The following is a 14,927-nucleotide window of genomic DNA, read 5'->3' on the forward strand; positions in this document are numbered from 1 at the left end:
ATGTTAAAAATTAGGCGGTCAGATAAGATAAGGAATGAGGAGGTGCTTCAGAGAATCGGCGAGGAAAGGAATATATGGAAAACAATGACAAGAAGAAAGGACAGGATGATGGGACATCTGTTACGACATTGGGGAATAACCTCCACGGTACTAGAGGAAGCTGTAGGGGGTAACAATTTTAGAATAACTGAGGACGTAGGGTGAAAGTGCTACTCTGATAAGGTTGACACAGGAGAAGAATTCGTGGCGGGCTTCATCGAACCAGTTAGAAGACTGATGAATCAAAGCCAGTGTCATATTTGTCAGGGGTCCCACAAACTGCAACACCACGAGTGTCTTGTAAGCAAACTCCTTTGTAGACTCATTGCATTTTTCTAGTACGTTACCAGTAAATCGAAGTCAGACAGTTGTTTTACCTACGACTGAGCATATATGACTCGGTCCATTTCATATCTCTACAAAGAGTTACACGCTGGTGTTTAGTTGACAGATTCCAGCTGTGACTCACTGATAACGCAGTCATAGAATACTACGATTTTTCGCTTTGCGAAGTCCACAGTTTTATACATTATAGACATTTGAAGCAAGTTGTCAGTCTTTGCACCACTTTTAAATGTTATGAGGATCAGAAGGAATATTTTTGCAGATTTTTTTCAGACATTCTGTTTAGATAATTGTACCATCTACGAAAAGTCTGGGATTACTATAAATATTCTCCGTAAGGTCATTAATATACGAACAGAATGGGAAGACACTTGCTTGGGGCCGACCTGAAATTACTTCCATATCTGTCGATGGCTATCCATACTTCATTACATGCAGTGTCCTCCTTACCAAGAAATCATCATTTCGCCCAAACTTCTCTTAATAGTTCATACGAGCGTACTTTCGATAATAAGCCTAAGTGTGATACTGAGTGATGTGCTTTCCGGAAGTCAATAAATACTGCATCTGCCTGACTGCCTTGATCCCTGGCATTCAGAATGTTATGTGAGAAAAACAAGAGTTGGTTTTAACAGTATATATGTTTCCGAAATCCATGCTGTTTAGCATAGAGGAGGTCTTTGTGTTTGAGATACCACACATCATCTGACATATGTTAGGGCTTCTCTAAGAAAACGCAGATGTACAAGTAACATAACCTCTAGTACATGTACAGTCGCTTCTTGTATGTAGTGGAATGCCTGACATTATCAGAGAAGTCATCATTTCTTCATCTGAAGCATGAGTCAAGGTATCCACATAGGTCACTGCAGAGTCGTCGGAGTCTCTGATGAAAATATCTGCCTGGCTCCAAACTTGAGGAACTTAATCGCTCCTGGGACCGATGATGTAAACTAGCCACTGTGAGTGTACCTAATGACTGATGTTAACGGTCTTTATTACTTAACCAGCCGTCACACCCGGATTTTAATATAAATGTATAGACAAAATACAGGGACACTTAACTTATGTGGTATTTCATGGAAACATACACTTTTTGGCAGTTGTTTCAATAATTATTTATCTTAGAGTTGTAGGCTTCAGGTCGTTAGCCCATAAGATGTTTTGCTCTTAACGGTACAAACATAAATAGCAAACAATTTACAATCATTAAATAAATTCGTTTCTGACACTAAATATACAAAATATCACCATCATAATCATAGGACACTAATAAATAACTGCCAAATCCACTTATAGTGAGGCCCAACTTAATAAAAATGAAGTTCCAAAATGAATCAGGTTTGGTAGCATAGAGGAGTGTAGAGAAACTGTTATTTCACTGAGCAGCTGTTAAAAACGGTTGTGGTGCGTCTTCATACCCAGTATTTCAGGTAGAGACAGTTTCTGCCCATTGTTACAAATATTTACTTTAGTGTTCTGTGATGGTGAATGCATTACGGTATTATATGTATTTAGCATTAGTAATTAATTCAAATGGCTCTGAGTACTATGGGACTTAACATCTGTGGTCATCAGTCCCCTAGAACTTAGAACTACTTAAACCTAACTAACCTAAGGGCATCACACACATCATGCCCGAGGCAGGATTCGAACCTGCGACCGTAGCAGTCGCGCGCTTCCGGACTGAAGCGCCTAGAACCGCTCGGCCACCGCGCTCGGCAGGGCTTAGTAGTTTTACCTATATTTAAAAAAGGAGAACCGAGTGACCACCGCTTACTAACCTGTGATTGGTTGGTTGGTTGGTTGGTTGTTTTTGGGGAAGGAGACCAGACAGCGAGGTCATCGGTCTCATCGGATTAGGGAAGGACGGGGAAGGAAGTCGGCCGTGCCCTTTGAAAGGAACCATCCCGGCATTTGCCTGGAGCGATTTAGGGAAATCACGGAAAACCTAAATCAGGATGGCCGGACACGGGATTGAACCGTCGTCCTCCCGAACTAACCTGTGAGTATAAGATATATGCGAAGATACTCTTTAAAAGATTAATACTTTGAAAGAGACTTTTCTGATAGAAGAGCAAAATAGTTGTAGACTGGGAAGATGATATGTAGTTTATGTTCTCTCTATATACCAGGTAAAAGAAAAGCATAGAGAATTTAACCTTCCAACATACCATCACACCCAAAAGTATCCGAACGACCTGAATTGTGATTTGCCTCACTTGCATGCAACGCAAATAGTTTTCGCACCAGTAGTGAGATGTGTGCATATGTGACTAGGAAAAACGGTGACTACCGAGACTTTTGACAACACACGAAGACCCATTAAAAATGAAAATTAATTATCACTAGTGGTTCAGTGTGCGTATATTAGATTTGATATGAAACTATCAATATTTCTGTGCTGGACCAGGATTCGAGCTCACATACGCGCCTTTCATGGAGACCTACAGCAGTTTGCAGCCTTGGGGAAAACGATTTCGTTCTGTGTGGGTCAGATACCACGAAAGAGGAGTTCCGAATTCGAATCCTAGTCCAGAACAAAATTTTTCAGTGTCTCAGATTCAGTAAAATAAGAGCCCTATGACGGTAAATGACCACTGGCTCATCAAATAAAATAAAGGTTCTGGTGTAAGGAATCTCATTGGTGACAGAGTTTGCGTTGACCTTCTATCGGCTCTGTCCCATGTGATAGCGAAGGGATATGATGTTTATAATGTGCGTTCTGAACTACGGTGCAACCTTACGTTCTTCACCTGGCTTTGCTAGAGGCAAAGGAGTTCTATTTGTCTTGAGAATGAGATTTTCACTCTGCAGCGGAGTGTGCGCTGATACGAAACTTCCTGGCAGATTAAAACTGTGTGCCCGACCGAGACTCGAACTCGGGACCTTTGCCTTTCGCGGACAAGTGCTCTATCATCTGAGCTACCGAAGCACGACTCACGCCCGGTACTCACAGCTTTACTTCTGCCAGTATCTCGTCTCCTACCTTCCAAAGTTTCGAGTTCTATTTGTGTATATTTAAAATACACGCCGGAAGTGGGAATCTAAGAAAGTAGGATCAATCCAGCAGACTTTTTTTTGATGTCATTTGTTGCATTTGTTCGGGACGGACGTCCCATGGCACCCATTCAAGTTCATCGTTGATCCACTCACTCCGTTTTTTTTTAAATTTATTATAACAGAGGGCACCTAACTCTCTGACCGAACACACTGAGCTTCCATGCCGGCAGTTATTGAAGCCCACTTATGCTACGTTCATGCTTGCGTCGTAACGTATGGTGCACTTTGCTTGCAAGTTAGACACGGTAAATGGCTCTGAGCGCTATGGGACTTAACTTCTGAGGTCATCAGTCCCCTAGAACTCAGAACTACTTAAACCTAACTAACCTAACGACATCACACACATCCATGCGCGAGGCAGAATTCGAACCTGCGACCGAAGCAGTCGCGCGGTTACGGACTGAAGCGCCTAGAACCGCCCGGCCACCCCGGCCGGCTAGACACAGTAAAACAAATCGGTTCCCCATTAACTGATCAATTATCAGCAGGCTTCAGACACGGGAATCATGCTAGTCTCGTGACAGTGGGATGTAAAGACGCTTTTTGCCGTCGTAACCTCGATTCGAAGCCATTTTGAAACCTTCATTATTTCAAGAAATTTATGAGGTCGAGAAATGCCATTGCAGACTATGAAGTTACTAAGTACTTCGACCATTACAGTCATTATCGCTATTAACTTCTTTGTTTTGCTGCTGCTACACGCATGCTTGAAGGAAGCAATTAATGCTTCTCGGTCATTCTTAGAAGTAGTTGCCCAAGATCAGGTAAATATTTAGTTCACAGCAAATGGTTGCGGCATTCTGTGGCAGCTGGAAAGTGGAATACTTTTCAAGTTAACTTCCACTTTCTGATAACAACTGCTTCTCCTTTCGCTTTAGCTAAAGTTGGAATCGAGGCTGCGCTGTATTCATTTGCTAGTTTAGGTTTCAACGGAATTTTGAGCCTGTATTTTCTGTCATTTCTTATGGTTTCCTGTAAAGTATCCTTTCTTGATTCGGAGCTTCATGTTATTCGTAGCTTACAATGTCTCGTTACGTTTAGCAATCGATGCTGTGTCGTTGTTTTTTCATTTGCGCGTCTGTCTTGTATGGATAGCGCCATTGATATCGATCTCAAGAAAAATGTTTTCAAAGTCTGTTATTACAAAAAAAAAAGATATGTTGCCTACTCGTATCATTTACAGCATAACTACTAGAGATGTACTAAAAATGTGAAACATATCTGGCGATGAGCTTTTCAGTTTTAGTACACTTAAGACAGAAAAACGCAAACAATTGTGACAGTTACTTATTTGTGTTGTTTACTTTGAAGTCGGCGCATTTGAGTATTATTAGTGACAACAAATGGCTCTGAGCACTATGGGACTAGCGGTCGCGCGGTTCTAGACTGTAGCGCCTAGAACCGCTCGGCCACCCCGGCCGGCTTAGTGACAACACTCTACTCCCTAAACCTAGTTACGCAAACGCAAATAAGAATCATTGACATACACCTTGGGTATTTCGGCGCTCGACCGCTACGCCTTTGAGAGACGATATGTATTACTTCCTGAACCTCTCAGGGCTGGTACTCCTCCTGCTAGAAGTGTAAATGAATCCTGGCAACAACGCAAGGTATGTATGGCAACCCTGCGACGGACGAGTTACTTCCTGCATAACAGAGAATTAGCCTACAAAATTCACTTGACACATTCGTATCGTTTCCATTAACTAGCCCGAGTGATTTTCACGTAGGCTGTGAAATAAAGTTATCAATTTATGATTTTGAATCCAGGAACGTTATCCGATGTGGGAATTGCTATTAATGTCGTATTTTACGCTGTGGGTTTATATGCAACCACTGGAGCAATAAGGGAGAACACAGCGCTACTGGCCGTGTGGCAACGTGCTCGCCTGTAAAGCGGGGGCTAATTTGGTTTCCGGTTTCCTTCTCGCTGAAAGACACATTTGTAGCCGTTTCCTGGCAGAGCCACAAGGAGCCAGATCTAAAAATCAATGAGTAATTTTATTTATGAAATGCCACATGTCTGTACTACTTCATAGTGACACACGACGGCAAGTACGAGGGCTATCCACAAAGTACATTACGTTTTGGAATTAAAATAAATAAAGTATTGGAATTTTTTTGAATTATATACAGATGAAAGCCACACTTAAATACTACTTTTCTACATAGTTGCCATTTAAATTAAGGCACTTATCGTAGCGATGGACGAGCTTGGAAATTCCTTCGTCGTTAAATTCGGCCGCCTGCGCCTTCAACCACGTGGCGACTGTCTTTTGGGAGAGAAAAGGTGTGATTTTTGTGGATTTCCTGGAAAGAGGCACTACAATAAACTCTCAAAGGTATTGCCAAACTCTGCACAACCTCAGAAGAGCAATACAAAACAAGCGCAGGGGAAAGTTGGGCTCAAAGATCTTGCTGATTCACGACAACGCCCGGGCCCATACGGCAAATGCCACTCGTGAAGTTCTCGAATCTTTTAAGTGGGAGTTGTTTCCTCATCCGCCGTACAGTCCCGACCTGGCACCGAGCGACTTCCACGTATTCCCAGCAATGAAGAAGTGGTTGGCTATGCAGCGTTTTGATGACGACGCACAGCTTCAAGAAGAGGTAGCCACGTGGTTGAAGGCGCAGGCGGCCGAATTTTACGACGAAGGAATTTCCAAGCTCGTCCATCACTACGATAAGTGCCTTAATTTAAATGGCAACTATGTAGAAAAGTAGTATTTAAGTGTGGCTTTCATCTGTATAAAATAAAAAAAAATTTCCAATACTTTATTTATTTTTAATTCCAAAACGTAATGTACTTTGTGGATAGCCCTCGTAAATACAGACCGTTCGAGACCAGAATGACTAACATCTTTGTAATTCTTGCTGAAACAGGCAGGTTCCTCTTACAGATACTTTATATTTTATTAAAATAGACTTTCATGTTAAGGATATCGTGGTAATTTGAATTTCATATGAATTAGTACAGTGCATATTTTAATAGCATTTTATTGAACACAACAATAAACATCAGAGAGAAATTAATCATCCATAGTATATGTCTCGTCTGACAGTGCACAGGTAATTTACCGATTCCATCCCTGTAGAAACCTACTGGATCTGAGTTAAAGCAGTCATCAAATGAGATTTGAAGTGCATTTTCGCCCAGAGAGGAATTTTCTAGACTGTTTCTCGTTAGACAGCTGCAACCTAAACATTTGGGAGGGGGGGGGGGGGGAGGGAATAACATCAGAAGAATAAGTGCATGAAGGATGAATTCTCAAACTCCTGGATAGTTTTGTCATTGAAATCGGCAGAGTACGTTATCGTGTTGTATCAGCTTGTCATGAAATGTTGTTGGTCGTTTTTCTTACATTGCGACCGAGACGTGTCTTAATTGTCGACAAAAAGTAACGGCAACAGCATTGTGTCCCCTGGGGAGGTTTTCGTAATGTACAACGCCTTTTTTGAGCCACCAGAGGTAAAATATTATTCTCACACTGCCCTTTGCTCGAGTATATGTCTGTTGTTAGGGCTCAGCCATTAATTCTTTTTAAGAAGTTAATATAACGACAATACCACTAGTCACAAGTAGTAATATTGCATTGGAGCTCTCAGTGAGTCAGTTGATGAAGATCAAGTAGAAATGCATTAATAGCCACCTCTTTGATTTTTGTTGTTTTAAATTAGAGCATGCAGGACTACCGCTCTCGAATTCTGAACCTCGTTTTTTGAATGCAAACGTCACACGTCGAACTTCATCCCATAGGAGCGTTATCGTGGCTTTCAGAATGCGCAAAATCATTCGCGCCATAACGATCGTTTTTGAAGCAAAAAAGTCTTTTTCTGACTTATATTTTCCAAAATCACTCGCCCGACATTCAGTGTAAAGGTTCTGAGCTTCCTCTACTTCCTTCACCTCTCTACTAAACCCCAAGCGAACAATATATCGCAAACGTTAGACCTTTTTCCAGTTGCGACAATATTTTATCACTCTTGAACAACTTCATAAGCTTCAGGCATTCAATATCAAAATCGTAGCTGCGAGAGAAACACGAGAACTTCAAATGAGTAAATGAACGTTGATAAATATAGCGCCGCTCCACGTTCACCTAGCCCGAAGCGTCTGACGGCCGGGGTGGCTTATGGGCGGTAGCCGATTGCTGTTGTGGGGCGAGGAAACTCTCGAGCGTAAACTATTCTGACCTTGAAGCAGCTATGAACTGTTTGGCGGAAATACTTCTGAAACTTTTTACTACTATAGATCCATTAGAAAATGAAACGGACTATGTCTGAGGTTCCATCAGACTGATAACTTCAGCAGGTATCCGATATGCGATTTAAAGAAACTGCGGAAAGGAGCAGATTGGATCGCGCGACTTTACCTTTAGAAAGCACGAAGCTTACTGATTTCTGATTTCTTTTTATGTCGAATTCTCCTGAGGCACCATGACTTGCCAACAACACAATTTTTTTGCCGAATTAATTAAAATAATGGACATTATGTAGCAACTCTCTTAACTGAAGCAAGCTAGCCAAAAATTACCTCTTCTTTACGGTAAAGTGCGAAGTTCAAAATTTTGAACCAAAGCTTTGTACTTCGGACTTTTTAAAAAAATTATGGTGCTCTTCTATTATATATTGTATATATTCACTTAAACTCGAATCTTTGATCGTAGCTGCTAAATATACGAACCGGCTTTCCGCACGAGCAGTTGCCACACGAGTTAATTTGCCTTCACTGTGTCGAAATTTTATGTCACTTGCGTTCGCAGCTATTAAGTTCTTACACTGTCTCCCACACGATATCTCCAAAACAAGCAGATATGATAAACACCTAGTAAAATACCTACTGTTTCACTTTCAATGAGTATATGTTCTTCATGACTCCGTTCATGGAATTCAGTGTCAGATGACAAGTCTGCATTTCCGTCGTCGACGCAACGAGCCGCTTTCATTCGGTGTATCATTTCTTTTTCATGGAAAAGGTGTGGCATCATAGACCATATCATACCATTTCGTAAATGTAATGTACGGTATTGGTGCAAGGGTGTAGTGCTTAAGGCAGTCCATTTCTAATCTGCAGGTAGGGGGGTTCGAATCCTGATGCTTCCATGAATGTTAATTCGTGTAAGAGTTGTCAGTTTAGGGGGAAACGAGAATTATTAAGTAGCCATACTTTTGAAGTATTCAGAGGTACATAATTGAGGATGTAGTGGACTCAAACGTTTGACTTTACTTCCACGCCGCCGGTCTTGCATCACTGGTTCTCTTTATGTATTGCGATTTCTGACTGGTGTTAAAAGAAAACGATATCTTCTTTGTGCTTTCGTCGGTATTGGCGTCCTGTCTGAGTGTAAATAAAAAAAACACAAAGTAATATGATGCTTTTTCTCAGCGTAAAAATACTAAATACTCTCTCATTAGCTCATGTGCCATGTGACAAAAAAAAAAAATTAGTTTCATGTTTGTATCAGCTTTTTTCATCAATGGCTGTAAAAATTTAAAAATAAAGTCTATTGAAAGACTGGAAGAGTGAGATAGATAGCCTAGCTTTTATGTATAATATTCTCCTCCTTTTCTTTTGTTTTTTAAATAAACTTCGGGGGAAAACAAAATGCTCATTTATCGTAAACAAAATTTTCTCCCTAACAACGCAGTAATTCAGTACCACGGTCAGTTTCTGTCCTCCTCTACAAATGCATTTAGACGCCAAGGGATAGAGGTAACAAGTTTCCGGATGAATCTGTTATTCTGCTTCGGATACCGCTGGCTTGGTTCTCGGTGCTGGTCTTCAACAACTAATAATTTTCTCCATCTCTGCCCATACGTGCTCAATTGGACTGAGGTGAGCACCTTTGCGAGGCCAGTTCAACGTCTCAATTTGGAACCAATACTGAGTGAACAGGAGAATCGTGATGTTGGAAGATTATTCTGCCTCCCAAAAATCTCTGACGAACAGAAGGAAGCATTACGTTCTCCAGTATTTCGCAGCATTAATGACCAGAAAACGGACAGTCCAGTTGCCACAGAACGCTGCAACCACTTGCCGATATCCATCTCCATCTGTGACAGCGGTTCGGACAACCCTTTGTCTCCGATGGACATATTTGCTGGCTCTGCTTGCATGGACTGAAGTATTTGGTGCAGTAGAAGGCACATTCTCGTCCATAAATATAACTTTCTCCCAGTACGAAAGCGTTTCCTTCTGTATGCCAAAGCGAAGTTTAATCTGGCAGCCCTATGTTGTTCCTTCAAAATTTCCTTAACCGCCGATTTTTGTCCATATCTTCTTTTCTCGATAAGACGACGACGAATGGTCGATCAGCTTACGCTTAGCTGGAGGATATTCATAAATCCTGTGCTGGTCCTGAAAGGGTCTTCACCACTGCAGTGGAGTACATTAGTGTCTTGATCCTCCGCGGTAGTCCGTAAACGCCTAGGGCGATGACGTCGGTTGACGTGCCTTTTCCCGCCATCCTCTTCATCCAGGCCTGTACCTTAGATTTGCTGTGTCTTAGGCCACGGGAAATGGCGCTGATACAGTATCCATCTTCGTAAAGCGAAAGAATGCGACCTTTATCAAATTCATTGAGCTGTGGCATTTCGCGAGTAAGAACCTGCTGTCAAAACAGGAGGAAACTACGTGCGATACGAGGTGAAGAGCTCTTCTTTCGCCCCAGAAGTCAGATTCATTCCCGATTACACGCTTTAAAAACAGATTTAATGATATAGTTGCTTGTGAATATTGTTCAGGGTACCAAGTAGATGTACATAATGATAATAACGACACCGTTTTCAGAAATTCCGTTTTGATGCAGGTCATGTTGATCCTGGTTCAAAAATGGTTCAAATGGCTCTGAGCACTATGGGACTTAACTAACATCTATGGTCATCAGTCCCCTAGAACTTAGAACTACTTAAACCTAACTAACCTAAGGACAGCACACAACACCCAGCCATCACGAGGCAGATGTTAATCCTGTTACTGCATTTTAGTCAGCTGTGTTACCCTACATATCACGCTGCAGAAGTCTGTAACAGCTCTTCATGCAAGTGGCAGGATAGTGGTTTAGGTAAAGCGATGAGTTTATTCTTTCTTGCAGGCCGGTGTGGCCGTGCGGTTCTAGGCGCTTCAGTCTGGAACCGCGTGACCGCTACGGTCGCAGGTTCGAATCCTGCCTCGGGCATGGATGTGTGTGATGTCCTTAGGTTAGTTAGGTTTAGGTAGTTCTAAGTTCTAGGAGACTGATGGCCACAGATATTAAGTCCCATAGTGCTCAGAGCCATTTGAACCATTATTTTTTATTCTTCCTTGTTATCGGTTTCGTGTCCTGCCGCTTCTACAAATCTCACTTCATTATAAACAAACAATTGTTGGTTTAGGAGGACAACGTCAGTTGTAACGTTCAAAGTGGTATTGTAAACATTTGTGTATATGGGTTCCAATGCACGTTTGAGAAAGGCAACGACAAACTGTCTCTTGCAATGGAAAACAGTGGAACTTCTGCATTATTTTTTTCCTTGTTCTACTTGAAATAAGTGACGTCGAGCAAGTCATCTGGAGAAAATCATCGTGAAATTTAACGTAAGATGTTAATATCTTAATATCCACTGGCTTTGAAAGTGGTGTTTACCGCCACTTTGAGCATTTTACAAACATCGTTGCTAAGCACAATTAAATGAAGTACTGCAGCACAATTTCTGTTATGAAGTAACGTCTCTTTCAGTTAATTTAGTTGTAATGTAATCTACAAATAGTTGGAGAAGTCCGATATTAACTTGAAAAGTATTCCCTACACATGGAAAGAACAAAATAACTTCTTCTTATGGCCCAAATGCCACAGAACGCCACAACCATTTGCTGCTAATATTTACCTGTTTTTGGGCAACTGGTTCTAATAATGACAAGCATTAAATGCTTCCTTCAAGCACCTGTGTACCAGCAGCAGAATGAAGAACTTAACAGCGATAATGGCGGTAACTTCATACTCTTCAGTGGTATTTCTCCATCTAAGAAATTTCTTGACATAGTGTAAATTCCAAAATGGCTCCAATTAAATAGCCAATGGGGAACCAATTATTTTTCACCGTGCCTAATTTGTAAGCTAAGCGCATCGCATTATACTTATTTTATACTTAGAGACCGACTGCTCAGCAACACGAGTGATAGAGGCCAACCCGCCAACCGATCGCAGTTCTTTCTCGAGGCGACAGGCTCGCTGTGTTTGCTGTTTTGTTGTACAGGAACGTGGAGGTCACTTTCAAGTGTAGCAGGCTGCACGACTGTAGCATTGTCCTCGCCCTCCACCCCTCCCTTGTCCCACACACACACACACACACACACACACACATACACCGCTGCAGTCTGTCTGTCACAAATCTATTTTACACAATGCTTACCATCTTGCCATCGCAGATCAGAACAGATGTCTAACTACTATATTCCAATTAAACATACTATGTGACTGACGTTTCAGCGAGTCGAGTGGCAGAGGCCAGCCACCATCCAATCACAGTTCTTGCTCGAGAGCCACTTGCTCGGTGTGTTGCTTATTTTGTTGGTATGTGCAGCGCCTTGTGAAGTGTGGTTGGTTGCATGCCGGCAACATTGCCCCCCGCCACTTTAATCACAAAGTAATTCTAATTGGATTATATAGCCGATGAAGCTTGTGACTATTTCTGGACAATAGCCAGTTACCCCAGTACACGAACCAATTACCACGTTCCCTATCCAGTTTTCACATGAAATAATTACGTATTTAATGAGATAATTTTAGAAGTAGAGCAGCCACAGCTACAATACTTGTTTAACTGATTGACCAATTCATACAGAGTATAATGTGGATATATACAGATGTTGAAACTATTAAAATAAAACTGAATTAAAAGTCCAATAGTCCGCAATAGTTGTTTTTATTTAAGTCGATTAGACAAAAAACAGAACACCGCCGGAAGACCCAACGGTACCGACAGGCCACCGTGTTATCTTCAGCTCTTAGGCGTCACCGATGCGGATACGAAGGGGCATGTGGTCAGCATACCGCTCCCTCAGACGTTGTCAGTTTTCGTGAAAGGTGGCGCTACTTCTCAATCAAGTAGCTCCTCAATTGGCCTCACAAGAATTACGGAATGCCGCAGAGTAACAGTAGTCGTGCGTAGCCAAAGTTCTCAGCCTTCAATTGGTAAAATCATCATACACGATGAACGTCCAGCCTATAAAAGCGAAGAAATGGAGTTAGAACTGCAGCATTCTGTAATAACTCCCTATATCATGTGATACAGCATCGTGAGTAACCATCTTTTGGCATGAAAATACAATTCTTAGTTATTGTATATGAATAGGCCTGTTCTTTGTGGGGCATATGGGATCCACACTTAGTTTCCTAACTAGATTCATAATATTTTCTTCCTTGTTTAAGCTTATTCACTCAATATTTTAAGATGAATCAGGTAATTTTATTTCCCCTTTATAAAAATACTAGTAAACAAAATTTTCTGTATACAGGGTGTTACAAAAAGGTACGGCCAAACTTTCAGGAAACATTCCTCACACACAAAGAAAGAAAGTATGTTATGTGGACATGTGTCCGGAAACGCTTACTTTCCATGTTAGAGCTCATTTTATTACTTCTCTTCAAATCACATTAATCATGGAATGGAAACACACAGCAACGGAACGTACCAGCTTGACTTCAAACACTTTGTTACAGTAAATGTTCAAAATGTCCTCCGTTAGCGAGGATACATGCATCCACCCTCCGTCGCGTGGAATCCCTGATGCGCTGATGCAGCCCTGGAGAATGGCGCATTGTATCACAGCCGTCCACAATACGAGCACGAAGAGTCTCTACATTTGGTACCGGGGTTGCGTAGACAAGAGCTTTCAAATGCCCCCATAAATGAAAGTCAAGAGGGTTGAGGTCAGGAGAGCGTGGAGGCCATGGAATTGGTCCGCCTCTACCAATCCATCGGTCACCGAATCTGTTGTTGAGAAGCGTACGAACACTTCGACTGAAATGTGCAGGAGCTCCATCGTGCATGAACCACATGTTGTGTCGTACTTGTAAAGGCACATGTTCTAGCAGCACAGGTAGAGTATCCCGTATGAAATCATGATAACGTGCTCCATTGAGCGTAGGTGGAAGAACATGGGGCCCAATCAAGACATTACCAACAATGCCTGCCAAAACGTTCACAGAAAATCTGTATTGATGACGTGATTGCACAATTGCGTGCGGATTCTCGTCAGCCCACACATGTTGATTGTGAAAATTTACGATTTGATCACGTTGGAATGAAGCCTCATCCGTAAAGAGAACATTTGCACTGAAACGAGGATTGACACATTGTTGGATGAACCATTTACAGAAGTGTACCCGTGGAGGCCAATCAGCTGCTGATAGTGCCTGCACACGCTGTACATGGTACGGAAACAACTGGTTCTCCCGTAGCACTCTCCATACAGTGACGTGGTCAACGTTACCTTGTACAGCAGCAACTTCTCTGACGCTGACATTAGGGTTATCGTCAACTGCACGAAGAATTGCCTCGTCCATTGCAGGGGTCCTCGTCGTTCTAGGTCTTCCCCAGTCGCGAGTCATAGGCTGGAATGTTCCGTGCTCCTTAAGATGCCGATCAATTGCTTCGAACGTCTTCCTGCCGGGACACCTTCGTTCTGGAAATCTGGCTCGATACAAACGTACCGCGCCACGGCTATTGCCCCGTGCTACTCCATACATCAAATGGGTATCTGCCAACTCCGCATTTGTAAATATTGCACTGAGTGCAAAACCACGTTCGTGATGAACACTAACCTGTTGATGCTACGTACTGATGTGCTTGATGCTAGTACTGTAGAGCAATGAGTCGCATGTCAACACAAGCACCGAAGTCAACATTACCTTCCTTCAATTGGGCCAACTGGCGGTGAATCGAGGAAGTACAGTACATACTGACGAAACTAAAATGAGCTCTAACATGGAAATTAAGCGTTTCCGGACACATGTCCACAGAACATCTTTTCTTTATTTGTGTGTGAGGAATATTTCCTGAAAGTTTGGCCTACCTTTTTGTAACACCCAGTAGATATACACCAGAAGGTGCAACTTAAAAGTTGCGAAACCGGTCGTGTGCGTCTCTAATCGACTTAAATTAAAATAGCTACTGCGGACTGTTGGATTTTCATTTAGTTTTATGTTTTAATAGTTTTAACTTCTGTATACATACACCTGATATACCGTGTGAATTGGTCAATCAGTTACGTGTATCTAATCATCCACAATGACAGCTCTAACCCAAGCAATCAAAGTTGAATTGAAGAACTCTAATGAGACAGCTATGATGGTATAATTGAAAATTACTTGTTTTCCAGGCTGTCAATATTGTTGTGTTTAATTTATACAGCTCTGGCTAAACAGTTAAAATATGAAATTCAAAATATGGAAACAGGAAGCGAACCCCAGTTTTCCAGGTTGACTATGAAGAGAAAA

This window comes from Schistocerca americana, chromosome 2 (assembly GCF_021461395.2).
Source record: "Schistocerca americana isolate TAMUIC-IGC-003095 chromosome 2, iqSchAmer2.1, whole genome shotgun sequence".
Lineage (NCBI taxonomy): Eukaryota > Metazoa > Arthropoda > Insecta > Orthoptera > Acrididae > Schistocerca > Schistocerca americana.